General features: G+C 45.5%; 1 protein-coding gene across 5 annotated transcripts in view; it reads right to left on the reverse strand.

Moving 5' to 3' along the window:
• Positions 1-13,810, reverse strand: part of FAM219A (family with sequence similarity 219 member A) — a 301,158-nt gene that overhangs the window by 153,323 nt on the left and 134,025 nt on the right. The window lies entirely within an intron of this gene.

The following is a 13,810-nucleotide window of genomic DNA, read 5'->3' on the forward strand; positions in this document are numbered from 1 at the left end:
GAGAGGTTTTAAGTGGTGTACCGCAAGGATCGGTGTTGGGACCGGTCCTGTTCAATATCTTTGTGAGCGACATTGCGGACGGGATAGAAGGTAAGGTTTGTCTTTTTGCGGATGACACTAAGATCTGCAACAGAGTGGACACGCCGGAAGGAGTGGAGAGAATGAGACGGGATCTAAGGAAACTGGAAGAATGGTCGAAGATATGGCAGCTGAGATTCAATGCCAAGAAGTGCAAAGTCATGCATATGGGGAGCGGAAATCCGAATGAACTGTATTCGATGGGGGGGGGAAAGGCTGACGTGCACGGAGCAGGAGAGGGACCTTGGGGTGATAGTGTCTAATGATATGAAGTCTGCGAAACAATGCGACAAGGCGATAGCAAAAGCCAGAAGAATGCTGGGCTGCATAGAGAGAGGAATATCAAGTAAGAAAAGGGAAGTGATTATTCCCTTGTACAGGTCCTTGGTGAGGCCTCACCTGGAGTACTGTGTTCAGTTCTGGAGACCGTATCTACAAAAAGACAAAGACAAGATGGAAGCGGTACAGAGAAGGGCGACCAGGAAGGTGGAGGATCTTCATCGCATGACGTACGAGGAGAGATTGAAGAATCTAAATATGTACACCCTGGAGGAAAGGAGGAGCAGAGGTGATATGATACAGACTTTCAGATACTTGAAAGGTTTTAATGATCCAAAGGCAACGACAAACCTTTACCATAAGAAAAAAATCAGCAGAACCAGGGGTCACGATTTGAAGCTCCAGGGAGGAAGATTCAGAACCAATGTCAGGAAGTATTTCTTCACGGAGAGGGTGGTGGATGCCTGGAATGCCCTTCCGGAGGAAGTGGTGAAGACCAGAACTGTGAAGGACTTCAAAGGGGCGTGGGATAAACACTGTGGATCCATAAAGTCAAGAGGCCGCCAATGAAGAGTAGGTGACTCGCCAGAATGATGGCTACTGCCTGGAGACAATACCCTTATTCAATAAACATACACATGGTTACTGTGACTCCAACATCACTCTAAGCTACAACAGCAAGAGGAAATGTGGAAAAAAGGATTTGCACTCACAAAGACGGGAGTAGCTGGCTTGTTACGGCGGTTACTACCCCAAACCAAATAACCAAATTACTACCTCCACCTTCCTCTATTCCTGATGCCTTTCAACTAGCTTGATCACTCCATTCTTATACTTCACTTTCAATGCATATCCAGCATAGTTCTCTGCTTCAACAGCAGGGGAGAAGAAAAACTGTTACTTCACACATCCAGCAGAGCTCTCTGCTTAAACGGCAGGGGAGAAGAAAAAAGGGTTCGCACTCACAAAGCGGGGAGTAGCTGGCTTGTTACGGCGGTTACTACCCCAAACCAAATGTGCCTGATACTTCACTCTCGACGCATATCCAGCATGGCTCTCTGCTTCAACGGCATGGGAGAAAGACTGATACATCACGAATTTCCAGCATAGCTCTCTGCTTCAACGGCAGGGGAAAAGAAAAACTGATACTTCACGCATATCCAGCATAACTTCAACGGCAGGGGAGAAGAAAAAAGGATTCACACTCACAAAGCGGGGAGTAGCTGGCTTGTTGCGGCGGTTACTACCCCGGACCAAATGTGCCTGATACTTCACTTTCGATGCATGTCCAGCATGGCTCTCTGCTTCAACGGCAGGGGAGAAGAAAAAAACTGATACCTCACGCATATCCAGCATAGCTCCCTGCTTCAACGGCAGGGGAGAAGATAAACAACCAATAAGGGCTGTATAACATAATCTGGGTAAAAACAAATAAGCATGGGTGTAGCTTGCTTGTTGCGGCGGTTACTACCCCTACTACCTCTAACTAATCAAGCTAGATATTTCACTTGGATGCAGCTCCATCACCGCTCTCTGCATTAGTGGTGGGGGTGGAAGGGAATTAGAACCAAAGAGCTAAGAGAAACAGATAAGTATGAGAGAAGGGGTGGGGGAAGCTTGCTGGGCAGACTGGATGGGCCATTTGGTCTTCTTCTGCCATCATTTCTATGTTCCTATGTTTCATTTCTATATATGTTTCATAGTCCTGCTGTATCCTGGACCTGATTCTTCTCTCTGGGGCCTTCGTGCTCCCTCCGAGGCCTGTCTACCTATCCTCCTACCAGGGGATTGGCCCTAGGACCAGATTTCCATTCCTGCCTCTGGCTTAAGGTGGGCTGGGCCAGACACGTGGACCTGGTCCCTTAAGGCAGTCCTGGGCTCCCTATTGGTACCCTCTGTCACACTCCTCTTTAAGGCGTGAAAGGAATCCACCATGAGATTCTTCAATGGAATTTTTAATCAGGGACAGATGTTTGCAGCCCCTGTTAACAGGTTAAAAATACTGGATAATGACAGCATCGCTGGAAGTGTAGGATAATAACATTGCTCAACACTCTTTTTAAAAATTGGTGTTATAAAAATTACTTAACTTCATATGGGTAACTGAGGTAGACCTATATGTATGGTGAATTACTGGGAGGATCCCTTTCATCCTTCCCTGATGACGTGAAGACCAGTATCATAATAAGAGACCCAAGGGCAACAGTCTGGACTCTAACCCTAGTCATTTTACTTAGGGAGAGGAAAAAAGGGGGTGTGGATGGGACCATAGAGGGAGAGACTTTGAAGTGTGTAAAATCTTTCAGATTAGACCTGAAGGTTCTCATTTATTAAGTCTAATGACAAGGCCCCCGGCAGTTTCTCTCTGGCTAGGCTATGGTTCTTTGTTGTATAGGATTCATTTTTGAGCACTTCTGAGCTCATGGTTTGTATCATTAGGTTATTTTGATATTTGAGCACCATATAGACGCTGGATGGGGGGGATATGGTGGGTCGAGGGAGTAAAATATTGCAAAACAGTAATACTTGTTTGCCATAACTGTTGTATGCAAGAAACCAATGTGAATCAGGCACTTGTTTGCTTGTTTCTTTCAATAAACGGTTTAAACATAAACAATGGTTTTATATTAGCCACCTTCCAGTCTTCAGGTACTGTGCCTGTTTTTAATGATAGGTTACAGATTATTAGTAACAGGCCAGATTACTTTTTTCAGAACTCTAGGGGGAATACCATCTGGTCCTGGTGCTCTGTTACTCTTTGGATTGCCAATTTGCTTTATTGTCCCTTCCATTTTCATACTCTTTATTTGCTTCAGTTCTTCTGAATCATCACTAAAGAACATTTTTGCTGTGGATAGCTACCCAACATCCTCCTCAGTAAGGACCAAAGCAAATAATTCATTTAGTTTTTCTGCTATGGTCTTGTCCTTCCCAAGTGCCCCTTATATCCCTTGTTATCCAGTGGTCCAACTGACTCCTTCACAAGTAGTCCATTGTATCAAGTGAGGGAGTCAGCTACATTGTTTTCATTGGCAGCATATTACTGCCCCATATTGGACTGGTTCCTAAATCGCAGCCAAAAAAAAGCCAAGAAGTAAGTGTTCTCTGCTCACAATTCAAACCCAGTGTTTGGATCCCAGCAAAAAGGAGGCAGCGAGCAATACTTTTATGAATTGGACCTGAAAAGATATCCATTATTAGATCACTATGCACCTGAAGTCTGATATTCCAAGGCATTTATTCAGATAACTTGAGTTATCCGGATAAATGTCTACTTTTGAATATCCCTGGCACTTAGTCTAAATTTTAGCTGGGTAAGTCATTATCTGGCTAAAATTCAGACACATAATATAGGGGCATTTCAGGGTGGAGCTGAGAGAGCTGAATAAGTTATTTGACTATGTTCAGACATGAGCTGAAGGAGGCTGAAAGATCCCAGGTAGCTTTAACGAAAATAAATAAAACACCTCCTGAATGGTCTCACACCCCAATCTCCCCCCTCTCCCCAAGTCCCTGAAAATTAGATTGAAAGTTGCCAGTCTCTAGGCCCAAAAAACCTTCCCCCCCCCCACCATGTTAAAAATTTTTTTTGTAAGGGCCACGGTTTCGGAAACCTCCCCTCTCTCCTACCACTCTGCTAACTTCCCTCTTCTCTGCACTCCTTCCCCCTCCCTCCCCCCCCAAAAAAAACCCTTTATTGGAAGCCAGGGGCATCTAGCTCTCAGCGCATCCAGTGTTGCTCTCTTGGCAACCTAACCAGCAATATTCTGACACCGGTCAAAGAACAAAATAGTCCTCCTCAAGCTCCTTGACCACCCACGATTTCGACAGTCCACCTGTATTGAATACACTCTTCTGTTGATGCATTAGTTCGTCGAGCTCTTGCACTACTCATGTTTGCGCCCATCTACACATTTTTCTATTAAATGTATATCCCAAGTTACACTACCCCTATTTAGCTAGTACCCATATTTATCCACGTTACTTTGTCGAGTTACTGTTGCCTATGTAATATTTATTGATGTTCCTATGTTCAGAAACTCTGTTTATTGTAACGCCTTAACCGCGACAGTTTTGTTCTTTGGAAACCGACCTGATTTGATACCTGTATTAAGAAGGTTGGTATATAAAAATCCTAAATAAATAAATAATAAATAAATATTCAAATCTAGCTGGTAGTCTACCTGGATCACTTTATTCAGGGATATTTATCCTGGCGAATATCCAGGTTAATTCTAGCTGGATAAGTAAGCCTTTTTGAATATTGGCCTCTTAGCGGAGGCCCAAACCCTGAACCTCTGGGGGGGGGGGGGGGGGGGGTGACTTGACTCCATATTCTTTTACTTTGGAATCAGCAGTTTCCAGGGGCGGCTGGAGGGAATCTGCTGCCTGAGGCGAGGGATGAGATGGCGTCCCCCACCCCAACTCAAAAGCACGGGACAGGACCAAGGGGGTGGGGGTCTCTTTATAGTCTGGTTCTTTCGGGGATTTGAAATGCTGCGGAAGTTGGAAAGCAGGGCACAGAGTTCCCAGGGCAGCGGCGGAGCGTCTGTGATAACTCGGTATTTCTAGGAACCCGGCGGCCCCCACCACACTTCCAGGAACCCCACCACCTGTCTCCCAGGTTTCCCCAGCATTTGCCCCTGGAGAAGTGGGGGGATGGGTGAATGACAGGGGGTCCGTGGGTGGCAAATTCTCTACCGGCCCGGTGCAAGGGTGTCAGGTGCTCCAGGTGAACCTTAGAGCCTTGCGACCCCCTCCCTTCCCAGCCCTCACCACACACAATAAAAAAGTTTGCATTTACAATAACCAATTTTACAAGAAAAGACATTCAAAGTTTAGTTTTCTGAGTTAAAAATATCACAGCAACATGCATATTATTTTTACATGCACTACTGTGGTGCCATCCAGAAAACTCTACAAAAAAAGCAAAAAACCCACTTGGCATGCATATGGTATTAGGCCTAAGGTAATGCATGTTGGGTATGGGCTTTGCATCTAGAAAACCATAAGTAAACTGAATTACAATGACAGTAATATACCTCCCATACTAAGAAAGAACACTAACTGCCATCACTGAAACAGTAAAAACCTTAACTATGAAAAGGCAACACTGCAGATATTACACCAGGACCTAAAAACCAAATACCCCTCCTATTAGGAAAATGGAAAATGCCAACCTGCTATAAATTCTAAAATAGAAACTTCATGCTAGCAGGATACTTCAGCTCAGTTACACATGCAGACCACGTACAGACGCTCACCAAATATAGAATAAAGATTCCAAACGGTATAAACAGAAACATGTAGACAAAAACTGAACTGAAACTGCAAAACTATATGCAGTGCAACAATGGAAAAACAGAAATGCCATGCCTCAAAACCATATAGTCAAGACATATGAAACAATCATAATAGTAAAACCATACTAATCAAAAGAAAAAATATTTCAAAACAGCTGATGAATAGCATAACAACCAATAACTAAAACCTCATATAAAAATTATACAATTTTCCCCCAAAATTAATGAAATATTTCCGAATAGCAGACACATGAAATAGTACCCAATAATTAAACCTAATAAGAATAAAATAATCCATTCCTGGGAATTTTTGATTTCCAGTCATCCTGGGATTTCTGTGGATTAGTGGGAGAGGGGGATGTGGTAGTAGGAAGGGGGAACTTTCTTTTCTCTATTTCTCTCTCTCACATACACCCACAAGTTTATTCACTCATTACACAGATGCTCTCACACAAACACAGGTTCTCACTCTCCACGCATGCTCACACACACACACAAATGCTTTCACACATGCTCTTCGAACGCATACCCACTCCCCCTACCTCACTCACACGCTGTCAAGGTGAGCTCAGCAGTCAGCTGAAACCTCATATTTTCTTCTGCCGCTGTTTAGCCCGGTTTCTTTCAGCCACCAGCAGGGCCTTTCCTACTTTGCTGATAGGCAGGTCCTTCAATGTTTATCTGCCGCTGGATAGCTGAGCTCCCCCGGAGGCCTGCAGGTCATTTGTTGTTTTTCGGCTGCCAGTCAGGTTGGGCTCTGCTGGAGGCCCGCCGGGCCTTTGCTTATTCTTTGGCTGCCGGCAGGTTGAGTTTGCCGGTAGCTGCTGAGTCTCTTCTTGACTTTGTTGCCGAGCACCCTGGGTTCCACCGGCAGCCAATGTTCTCTCTAAGGATTGGTTTGCTATGTGCAAAACTGTTTGCTTGTGAGCAAAACTTTTTGGTTTCATTACTTTATGGGCACTACTTTCTTTGATGCCAAAAGTCCATCAATTTTATGCTCACAGCAACCCCATCCTTAGAGGGAACATTGGAGCAGCATGCATACAAACTTTCTTAAGAACATAAGAAATTGCCATGCTGGGTCAGACCAAGGGTCCATCAAGCCCAGCATCCTGTTTCCAACAGAGGCCAAACCAGGCCACAAGTACCTGGCAATTACCCAAACACTAAGGAGATCCCATGCTACTGATGCAATTAATAGCAGTGGCTATTCTCTAAGTAAACTTGATTAATAGCAGTTAATGGACTTCTCCTCCAAGAACCTATCCAAACCTTTTTTTGAACCCAGCTACACTAAATGCACTAACCACATCCTCTGGCAACAAATTCCAGAGCTTTATTGTGCGTTGAGTGAAAAAGAATTTTCTCCATTTAGTCTTAAATGTGCTACTTGCTAACTTCATGGAATGCCCCCTAGTCCTTCTATTATCCGAAAGTGTAAATAACCGATTCACATCTACTCATTCAAGACCTCTGTCATATCCCCCCTCAGCCGTCTCTTCTCCAAGCTGAACAGCCCTAACCTCTTCAGCCTTTCCTCATAGGGGAGATGTCCATCCCCTTTATCATTTTGGTTGCTATTAAAGTTCACTTAGAGAATAGCAACTGCCACTGCCATTAGCAATGGTAACATGGAATAGGCTTAGTTTTTGGGTACTTGCCAGGTTCTTATGGCCTGGATTGGCCACTGTTGGAAACAGGACGCTAGGCTTGATGGACCCTTGGTCTGACCCAGAATGGCATTTTCTTATGCCCTTCTCTATACCTTCTCCATCGCAACTATATCTTTTTTAAGATGCGGCGACCAGAATTGTTCACAGTATTCAAGATGCGGTCTCACCATGGAGCGATACAGTGGCATTATGACATTTTCTGTTTTATTAATCATTCCCTTCTTAATAATTCCTAACATTTTGTTTGCTTTTTTAACTGCTGCAGCACACTGAACCGATGATTTTAAAGTATTATCCACTATGATGCCTTGATCTTTTTCCTGGGTGGTAGCTCCTAATATGGAACCTAACATTGTGTAACTACAGCAAGGGTTATTTTTCCCTATGTGCAACACCTTGAACTTGTCCACATTAAATGTCATCTGCCATTTGGATGCCCAATCTTCCTGTCTTGCAAGGTCCCCTCCTGTAATGTATCACAGTCCGCTTGTGATTTAACTACTCTGAATAATTTTGTATCGTCCGCAAATTTGATAACCTCACTCGTCGTATTCCTTTCCAGATCATTTATATATATACAAGCCGTAAAGCCCGTTAAAACGGGCTACATCCCTCTGTCTCTCACCTCCCCCTCATTCTCTCTCCCCTCACTCTTCACCACCCCCCTCCCCCACCCACTCCTCTCCACCCTCCCTCTCCTCTCACTCAGTCCCCCCTCTCCCTCCCTCCCACTCACTCAGTCCCCCTCTCCCTCCCACTCACTCAGTCCCCCTCTCCCTCCCTCCCTTCACCCACCTCCATTTCCTCCCGGCGCCGTAAGCGCGACTTCCACAACCCTCACCCGGCTCCATTAACTCCTCCCGCTCCTGCCGGCAGATCTCGGGGGGGGGGGCGCGGGAGTGACACCCCCCCCGAGATCTGCTGGCAGATCTCGGTGGGGGGGGGCGCGGGAGTGACACCCCCCCCCCCCCGAGATCTGCAGGCAGATCTGGGGAGGAGAAGCAGCGGCACCGCGCGCGCGCGCGCGGCGCCGCTGCTTCTCCTCCCGCTCCTGCGGCCCCACCGCCATTTTTTTTTTCTGATCGACATCCTTGCCCGCACATGCGCAGTAGAGCTGCGCTCTACTGCGCATTTGCGGGCCGTCGGTCACAGGCCATTTATAAGGTAGATTGAAAAGCACCAGTCCAAGTACAGATCCCTGAGGTACTCCACCGTTTACCCTTTTCCACTGAGAAAATTGACCATTTAATCCTACTTTCTGTTTCCTGTCTTTTAACCAGTTTGTAATCCACGAAAGGACATCGCCTCCTATCCTATGACTTTTTAGTTTTCTTAGAAGCCTCTCATGATTGACTTTGTCAAATGCCTTCTGAAAATCCAAATACATTACATCTACCGGTTCACCTTTATCCACATGTTTATTAACCCCTTCAAAAAAATGAAGCAGATTTGTTAGGCAAGACTTTCCTTGGGTAAATTCATGTTGACTGTGTTCCATTAAACCATGTCTTTCTATATGCTCTACGATTTTGATTTTTAGAATAGTTTCCACTATTTTTCCCGGCACTGAAGTCAGGCTCACTGGTCTATAGTTCCCCGGATCACCCCTGGAGCCCTTTTTAAATATTGGGGTTACATTGGCCACCCTCCAGTCTTCAGGTACAATGGATGATTTTAATGATGTTACAAATTTTAACTAATAGATCAGAAATTTCATTTTTTAGCTCCCTTAGTACCCTAGGATGCATACCATCCAGTCCAGGTGATTTGCCACTTTTTAGTTTGTCAATCTGGCCTACTACATTTTCCCGGTTCACAGTGAATTGGTTTAGTTCGTCTGACTCAACAACCTTGAAAACCATCTCCGGAACTGGTATCTCCCCAACATCCTCATTAGTAAATACGGAGGCAAAGAATTCATTTAGTCTTTCTGCAATGGCCTTATCTTCCCTAAGAGCCCCTTTAACCCCTCAATCATCTAATGATCCAACCGACTCCCTCACAGGTTTCTTGCTTCAGATATATTTTAAAAAGTTTTTATTTTCCTGTCTTGTCAATGTTTTACACTTAACTTGACAATGCTTATGTTTTATCTTATTTTCTTCAGATGGATCCTTCTTTCAATTTTTGAAGGATTTTTTTTGGCTAAAATAACCTTTCACCTCACCTTTTAACCATTGACAGTAATCATTTTGCCTTCCTTCCATCTTTCTTAATGCTTGCAATACATCTGGACTGCGCCTCTAGGATTGTATTTTTTTTTTTTTTTTTTTTTTTTTTCGATTTAAATTTTTATTAGAAACTGCATGAACAAAAATACGTAACATTGTATATGTCAAATATAACATGCCAGAATGCAATAAACTCAATACACAAAAATGAGTTTCCATATGATTATTGTGTTATTCCCCCAACCCCCTCCCCCCCCATCTTGCAGAAACCAGCATAACACCACAACCAATCTCATGAGCATACATTCATAACATAACGGAGAGCCATAGTTCAGCTCCGGACCCCATACAGAATAATAGAGAAGCACCCCCCAGAATACAATCTGGGATCTGCAACATTTACTGTGCAATCAGTGCCGCTCGCCAGCGCTGGTATGGCTGCCAAATCTTCTGGAAAGAGGGCAAGTTGTGTTGTTTGTGAGCTGTAATCTTACACATAAGATAGACCTTGTCCACTCTTGCCTTGATAGCCGCCACCTGTGGCAGTACGTTTCCCTTCCAATGTCTCGCTATTTCACTCCTGGCAGCCGAGACCACAAACCTAACAAACCTAGAATGATGCAGATCCCCGGACCCCAGGTCCCCATTAAGAAAGGCCTGCAACGGTGTGAGCAACACAGACTCCCCCAAGACTGCCGTAAGCCATGCAGAAACATCCTCCCAAATCCGAGAGATCCTGGGGCATTCCCACCATAAATGAAAAAAGGTACCCGTAGCCCCACATCCCTTCCAGCATTTGTCCGACACCTGGGGGGAAATACGGTGGAGTCTTTCAGGGGTATAGTACCATCTATAAAGCATTTTAAAATCGTTTTCAATGAGAGTAGCAGAAATGATACCCTTCCCCATCTTAGAATAGATATCATCCCAGGACTCTGCATCTAAAGTCACCCCCAAATCATTCTCCCACGCAGCTATATACACCGGAGGGGAACACAAGTCCTGGTTGAGCAATTTATATATTTTGGATAGTAGACTGGGGATTTTCTCTACCGCCCTGCAGTAAGATTCGAATAAGGAGACCGGAGCCTGAAGATCACTCCTCAAGCCGGAGTGCGCACAATAATTTTGCAGCTGATGATAGCGATAGCTATCCCAAGGTTCTAGACCAAATTTAGTCTTGATAGTCTCAAAGGGCAACCACCCCCCATTTTCCCATAGATGGCCACAATTAGTGATGCCCCTATCCAGCCAACCTTTGAATTCCTTATACGCTTTCCCGTTTAGGAAATCCACATGAAAGAAGGGAGAGGAGTTAATAGACCCAAGCCGCTTACCCAAGAGAGCCCGCCTCCAAAGATACCACATTTGAACGGTATGCTGCATAGGCAGAGACAAATCCCGCATAGGGGGCCAATCCGAGCGAGGCCGCCATACCAGAGATGGCAACGGCCGGATCCCCACAATGGCTTGTTCTAAAGCTATCCAAGGTTTCCCCCTCCCCGGCCGATGCCATTCCGCCACTACACGCAAATGTGCGGCAGCATGATACCACACCAAGTTGGGGACCGCAAGCCCCCCATGGAGCTTGGGACGGAAGAGTACCTTACGTGCTACCCGGGGACGTTTACCCTGCCATATGTACTTCATAAAACGTCTCTGCCATTTCACTAACAGCACATCCGGCACCCTAACAGGTAGGGTCTGGAACAGGTAACATAACCGCGGCAGAATGTTCATTTTGAAGGCTGCTATACGCCCTAGCCAGGAAATGTGATAGCTGCTCCATTCTTCAAGTTCTCTATAAATTTTAGCTAATAAAGGGGGGTAATTAAGAGTAAAAGCATCTCCCTTGTTGCCAATATACACCCCCAAATACTTCAATTTATCCTTAGCCCAACGAAAGGGGAAAGCTGCCTGAAGGGCAGACACCTGGGAACCCGATAGGGAAATGTTGAGAATCTCAGTTTTATCCCAATTGATGGAGTACCCAGATACCTTACTAAAGGCTTTTATGAGATCCACAACCACTGGGAGAGAACGCTGAGGATGCGTGAGTGTTAAGATCACATCGTCAGCAAACATGGCCAATTTGGACGAAAAGGTCCCCACCTCAATGCCGGTGATGGTCGCCGTCTCCCTGATCTTCTGAGCTAGGGGTTCAATAAATATGGCAAATAACAGAGGAGACAGCGGACACCCCTGCCTGGTACCCCTTTCCACCGAAAAATAAGTGGAGTACCCACCATTGACTTTTATGCATGCTTTGGGTCCCTCATACAATCTTTGTATCCATTGGATGAAAAAGGGGCCAAAACCCATAGCAGACAAAGTCCGAAAAAGGAAGGGCCAGTGGACCAGGTCGAAGGCCTTTTCCGCATCCATGGCCATTAACAAAAATGGGAGTTTGTTATGCTGAGCCCACCATAGAGAATCCATTACTTTCCGCACATTGTCGGAGGCCATACGCCCCGGAATAAAGCCCGCCTGGTCGGGGTGTATCAGGTGCGCTATATAATGGTTAAGCCGGTTAGCCAATATTTTAGCCAGTAGCTTAAGGTCAATATTCAACAGGGATATAGGCCGATAAGAGCCACACTGAGTGGCATCCCGGCCCGGCTTCGCCAATATGGTGATCCCCGCCACATTGGAATTAACGGCTAAGTGACCCTCCCCTCGCAGGGCATTAAACATCCGTGCCAGGGGACCAGAAAGCTCGGCAGAAAAACATTGATAAAACCGAGCCGTAAAGCCATCTAATCCAGGTGCCTTGTTCACCTTCAGCTGCTTAATGGTGAGAGAGACCTCCAAGGGAGTAATTACAGCATCCAGAGCCGCGCTCTGACCATCCACTAATCGGGGCAGGGAAATATCTCTTAAAAAGGCCTCTATGTCCTCCTCTACAATATTGGGATTGCTTTGGTAGAGAGTGGCATAGAATCTAAGAAACCGGGAACGGATATCCTCATTAGAGGTAAGAGGGGCACCCTGTTCATCCTTAATTTTGGTAATAAGGTTCTGCATGCGTTTCGCTTTCAATTTATTAGCCAAGAGCTTACCAGCCTTGTTGCCCCCCTCAAAATACGTTTGCTCCACCCGCTCCAAAGCAAACGCAATCTGAGCAGCATCCAATGCTGCCACTTGCGAGCGACAGCAGTCAATCTGCTCTTTCACGGACTCCGTGGGCTGTAATTTATGCCGTTGCTCCAAAGCCACTAAGTTATGTATGAGAGCTACCCGCTCCTTATTCTCTACCTTCTTAACAAATGAAGCACGTGCGATAAGTTCTCCCCTCACCACCGCCTTCAAACAATCCCATATAGTTATAGGAGAAATATCCGGGGACTCATTAAGCTGTAAGTACTCTTGGATACGGTGCTGACATTGTGACACAAACATTTTATCCTCTAGAAGGCCATCGTTCAACTTCCAAAACCTCTGCCCTTTATCGTATAGGGGAAACGCTAAGTCTACCCACTGAGGGGCGTGATCAGACCATGTAATGGCGTCCACTGTGGGACCGATCACCCTGTGGAGAAAACCCCTATCAGCAAAAATATAATCAATTCTTGTATAAAGATTATGAGGGTGTGAATAAAATGTATATTCCCTTTTCTGAGGGTGAAAGAAGCGCCAGACATCCTCCAGCATAAAGTGGCGAAGAAAAGTTAAGAGGCTACGCCTATCCTTCTTGGGAATAGATCCTCTTCCCGCAGATGAATCCATCTTGGGGTTGAGTAAAATGTTACAATCGCCTACCAGTAAAAGATGGCCCTCTAGGTGATTCTGAACAGTCCTAAACAATTTAGTAAAAAAAACTGCTTGACCAGTGTTAGGAGCGTACACATTGACCAACGTGAATTTTTCCCCTGCTACTAAAATATTGAGCAAAATAAATCGCCCCTCGGGATCAGCAACACATTTGAGCAGTTCAAAAGCAAAGTCTTTGTGAAACATAATTCCCACTCCTGCATATCGTGAGAGCTTGGAGCTCGCTGCCCAGAACTGTTGAGGGTAGTGTGGCGAGCGCATCAGATGCTCAAACCGTCTCTTGAGGTGAGTTTCTTGCACCATGGCCACCGCCACCTGCCCCCGTTGCAAGTCTTTGAATAACAGTTTGCGCTTTCGTGGAGAATTTAACCCTTTCACATTCAAAGAAAATAGCCGAAACTTCGTCATGGCGGGGTAAAGTAATGAAGACACTGGCTACTCCACTCAGCCGGAGAATGGTGCAAAATCCAGGGCCTCAGATGAGGAACCAGGCCCGAAGTAGAGATTGGATACCGAAAAGCGTAACCCACATGGT

This window comes from Rhinatrema bivittatum, chromosome 1 (genome assembly GCF_901001135.1).
Source record: "Rhinatrema bivittatum chromosome 1, aRhiBiv1.1, whole genome shotgun sequence".
Taxonomy (NCBI): domain Eukaryota; kingdom Metazoa; phylum Chordata; class Amphibia; order Gymnophiona; family Rhinatrematidae; genus Rhinatrema; species Rhinatrema bivittatum.